This window comes from Oncorhynchus gorbuscha, linkage group LG08, assembly GCF_021184085.1.
Source record: "Oncorhynchus gorbuscha isolate QuinsamMale2020 ecotype Even-year linkage group LG08, OgorEven_v1.0, whole genome shotgun sequence".
In the NCBI taxonomy this organism is placed as follows: domain Eukaryota; kingdom Metazoa; phylum Chordata; class Actinopteri; order Salmoniformes; family Salmonidae; genus Oncorhynchus; species Oncorhynchus gorbuscha.
In genome coordinates, this window is record NC_060180.1 from 18,067,657 (window position 1) to 18,072,902 (window position 5,246).

Sequence of the window (5,246 nt, forward strand, 5' to 3'; positions counted from 1 at the left end):
GTCCTTTGATTACATCTGAGGTGGGAAACAACTTTCACTGTTGATATTCACACTTACTTGTCTCTAAATGTGGTCGGTTTGCATTACATATCACACTATGGTCTGAAGGTTCATGGAATATGAGCCCAAAAGACAAATGATTAGAATACTGAGGCAAATTCATGAATCACCCCCATACACACACAATACCTGTAACGGCAGATCTCCTCTTCGTCTGAAGAGGAGTAAGGATCGGACCAAGATGCAGCGTGGTAAGTGTCCATAACTTTAATCAAAGAACGCACTGAACACTGAATACAAAAATAACAAAAGAACCGTGAAGAAACTAAACTGAAACAGTACCGTGTGGCGACACACACTGACACGGAAACAAACACTGACAAACCAACAGTGAAACCCAGGCTACCTAAGTATGATTCTCAATCAGAGACAACTAACGACACCTGCCTCTGATTGAGAACCATACTAGGCCGAAACAGAAACCAAACATAGAAAAACAAACATAGACTGCCCACTCCAACTCACGCCCTGACCATACTAAATAAAGACAAAACAAAGGAAATAAAGGTCAGAACGTGACAGTATCCACCCCCCCCCCCAAAGGTGCGGACTCTGGCCGCAAAACCTGAACCTATAGGGGAGGGTCTGGGTGGGCGTCTGTCTGCGGTGGCGGCTCTGGCGTTGGACGTGGACCCCACTTCACCACAGTTTTTGTCCGCCTCATCAACCGCCCCCGTGGCCTCTTATGAGCGGTGACCCTCGCCGCCAACCAGGGACCCTAGCCATGGGTCCCAAATGGACCGGAGATTCCGGCAGCGCCAGACGTACGAGAGACTCCGGCAGCTCCGGAGTGAAGGGCGATTCTGGCATCGCCTGGCTGTCTGACGGCTCTGGAGGCTCCTGGCTGGCTGGCTGGCTGGTGGCTCCTGGCTGGCTGGCGGCTCTGGCAGCTCAGGACAGACGGGAGACTCTGGCGGCTCAGGACAGACGGGATACTCTGGCGGCTCAGGACAGACGGGAGACTCTGGCGGCTCAGGACAGACGGGAGACTCTGGCGGCGCTGGAGAGGAGGAAGGCTCTGGCGGTGCTGGACAGGCAGGAGCACCTGTAGGCAGAAGACGGAGAGACAGCCTGGTGCAGGGAGCTGCCACCGGAGGGCTGGTGCATGGAAGTGGCACTGGGAAGACCAGACCATGCAGGCACACTGGAGCTCTTGAGCACCGAGCCTGCCCAACCTTACCTGGTTGGATGCTCGCCGTAGCCCGGCCAGTGCTGCGAGGTGGAATAGCCTGCACTGGGCTGTGCTGGTGAACCGGGGACACCATGCGTAAGTCTGATGCCATGTATGCTGGCCCAAGGAGACGCACTGGAGACTAGATGCGTAGAGCCGGCTTCATGGCACCTGGCTTGATGCCCACTCTAGCCCAGCCGATACGAGGAGCTGGAATGTACCGCACCGGGCTATGCACACGCACTGGGGAAACTGTGCACTCCACCGCATAACATGGTGCCTGCCCGGACCCTCTCTCCGGTAAGCACGGGAAGTTGGCGCAGGTCTCCTACCTGGCTTCGCCAACCTCCCTGTGTGCCCCCACCCAATATATTTTTGGGGCTGCCTCTCAGGCTTCCAGCCGCTCTCCCGTGCTAGCTCCTCATAATGCCGCCTCTCTGCTTTCGCTGCCTCCAGCTCTGCCTTGGGGCGGCGATATTCCCCTTTACCGTCCAGAATCTCCTCCCAAGTCCAGTTCTCCAGGTATCGCTGCCTCTCCTGCTGCTGCTGCCTGTTACCACGCTGCTTGGTCCTTGGTTGTTGGGTGTTTCTGTAACGGCAGATCTCCTCTTCGTCTGAAGAGGAGTAAAGATCGGACCAAGATGCAGCGTGGTAAGTGTCCATAACTTTAATCAAAGAAAGCACTGAACACTGAATACAGAAATAACAAAAGAACCGTGAAGAAACTAAACCGAAACAGTACCGTGTGGCGACACACGGAAACAAACACCCACAAACCAAAGGGGAAACCCAGGCTACCTAAGTATGATTCTCAATCAGAGACAACTAACAACACCTGCCTCTGATTGAGAACCATAATAGGCCGAAACAGAAACCAAACATAGAAAAACAAACATAGACTGCCCACCCCAACTCACGCCCTGACCATACTAAATAAAGACAAAACAAAGGAAATAAAGGTCAGAACGTGACAACACCATGATCTTTCTAGCACTTCATCCCCAGAGAGCAAGTTGACTGAGTTGAATTGATGGGGGTATTGATTTTAGAGTGAAGAGGGATGTCGCATGTTGGTTAACACACCAAAGACCTCAACACACACGCTATCTAGAGTAGTTTCATATAAAATACATTATTCCAAATGTTACTGAGGTAACGAATACATAGAGGCAATGTTGTGAGGGTAGGGCTTGTCAGAAGAAAATAGGAAGTCACATTATTTCCCAGTCAACCTATGACTAAAGGCTATCAGGGTGTTTTATATAGAGACATTACTGCACACACAGAACACAGAGAGAATAGCTGTGGTTACACACAATAGACTTCTGATAGAGCTCCTAACATTGCCCTTCTCTTGACCGGTACTGTAGCCCATGTTATGGATAGCGGGGTGCATGGAACATAATTTCAATTAATACAAAAAATACTGACGTTGTTGTAAGTCTTATTTTAGCAAATTGTCCTCAAAATATATGTTTTTGAAAGAAACCTCTTTGTCTACCCAGGTGTCAATGGAGGCTCCCATTCACTGTACTCCAGTGTGGGGGATGATGTCAGTCTGCCCTGTACCAATGTGGTCTACCCTGACTGCTCCTCTACAGTGTGGCTCTTCAGCAGAACTGAGTCTCACAGTGCTACTGAAAAGGTTTTCAAGGGAAGATCCAAAATGAAGGAAACGAGGGCAGTGAGAGACTGGGAGTAGGGTCTTCCCAGACCCCTGGGAGTAGGGTCTGACTACTCACTACGTGTTCATAACATTGGCACTGAGGATACTGGAGTCTATGTCTGCCGACAGTACCTTACAGATGGCAGAGCACATCTTGGAGAGGATACTACTGTCTACCTGTCTGTTCTCACCATCTCCATGTCCACACCAGAGACAGATCTAAAGTATCCTAGAAATGTAACATTGAGGTGCTCTCTGCTAACATATGTGGTCCTCTAACGTTTGACTCCTTCGTTAGAGATATCGTTAGGGTGAGCTGGGTGAATGAGACAGGTGGCGAGTTGCAGGGAGACTCCAGATACCAGGTCACACGGGTGTCTGGCTGTGACATCACTCTGACTGTGAAACTTTCGAGAAAGGATAAGAACAGGAAGTGGTGCTGTCAGCTGACTGAGGGGACGAGGAAGACATTTGTCTACCTCACTTCTAAGGTCTCAGGTGGGACTATGGATCCTGTCAGGACAATCATCACTGCTCCACAACAACCCATTGATGGTCAAAGTCCTCCAAAGCCCTCTCATTCAGGTACCAACAACATCAATGAGTTGCCAATCAGTCGCATAGTGCTCTGTGTGGCACTGCCCTTGATGGTAATCGTATATGCAGTTTACACAACTAGGAGGAACCGCCCACTAGCAGAGGTGTCCTCTGTTATAGAGCTGTAAGTCTTTACGAACAACCCCCCTCCTCGTCACTCTCCATAGCATAGCGCCAGACTTATTCTACCTTTTAATGAATGTGTATAACTGAGAGATTATTTGCTGAAGGATTTGTGCTGACATAATACATAAAGGCTTTGAAATAAATAATGAAAATGTAGTGCATGCTAATGGTATCCATCCACTCAATGGGTAGTGACAATTAATGCTTTACAAATAAAGACGTTATATTTCTGTTTTGTAGCGAGCATTAGTGTTGTCAATTGCCTAATAGGGAGGGGATTGCTTACCTGTGATACTGTAAAACATTCTCTAAAATTTCTGCATTTCTCTAAATCAGTCTTTCATTACCAGCTTCTATAATCTACAGTATTGTGTGTGTGTGTGTGTGTGTGTGTGTGTGTGTGTGTGTGTGTGTGTGTGTGTGTGTGTGTGTGTGTGTGTGTGTGTGTGTGTGTGTGTGTGTGTGTGTGTGTGTGTGTGTGTGTGTGTGTGTGTGTGTGTGTGTGTGCGCGTGCGCGTGTAAGTGCGTGCTTGTGTTTTTGTGTGTTTGTTTTTAGCGTCCATTAAGCTTGCTTACTCTCGCTCCGATTACACTGTGTTTGATTTACGACCTTGTGTCACTGCATCTCTCTCTCTCTGTGTGTGTGTGTGTGTGTGTGTGTGTGTGTGTGTGTGTGTGTGTGTGTGTGTGTGTGTGTGTGTGTGTGTGTGTGTGTGTGTGTGTGTGTGTGTGTTTGCATGTGTGTGAGTAGAAAGAGAGAGAGGGTTGGGAGGCAATGTGCTTATCCCTAAGCTGATATATAACCAATTAAGAAACTTTTAACTCTTTAAATGCCTCCTTTTCTATCTCAACGCCATCTCCTCTTCTGCTTACCGTCTATTATAGAAAATAATTGGGGCAATTTGTGGAGTAGGTCATATGGCTTTCTGTAACTTAAGCAAAAATAAATGCTCATATTCCATCCCAAACACATACTGAACTATAAATGGTTGTTTTTCTAGTAGCAATGCCTTTACCGTGTTGCTTACAGCCCCATGAATATCAGTCTGCGGAAAACAATGCAGCTGTGTCGTTACAGGAACAAAGAGAACTTGTTTCCACGACTTCCTGGAACCAACAGTTAGGGACAAGACTGGCGTGTGCAGAGGAAGCTCCTTTGTGAACCCTATGATTGACTAGTGTACTGTACAATAGTATTGTCAGTTAATACTGGGGGATGATTTTGTGTTGGTTGGTGCATTCAGCCATACATTATGTTTCTGTCTCCATTCTTACACTGTGTGTGCCCGTGCGTGTGTCCACCCAAGGGGTCATGAGTGTATTATTCATCAGGATTGGCCTGTAATTACAGCGGTCAACACACCCCTTTTCACACTGGGCTCATGTTATTGATTAGAGTTAGTAATGAATGTAGCCCCTCATTACTGCGCTATTGATGGAAACACGCAGCCATGACCCACACAACAACCAAATTTCAACTCCAATTTCTCTTTTATGCCTTCAGGCCACCCTGAAGTTGAAAAAGTGGTGATTCTCATTGTGTGCGGGGTTCAAATTAATTGGCTGGGTAAACTCATACAAACCATGTAAGCCCTATAGGTTAACCAGGGAAGCCACATAAGGTTT

General features: G+C 47.8%; 1 pseudogene; it reads left to right on the forward strand.

Moving 5' to 3' along the window:
* The first annotated feature begins 745 nt into the window (after positions 1-745).
* On the forward strand, positions 746-3,894 carry LOC124042256 (annotated as a pseudogene).
* Positions 3,895-5,246: the final 1,352 nt, after the last annotated feature.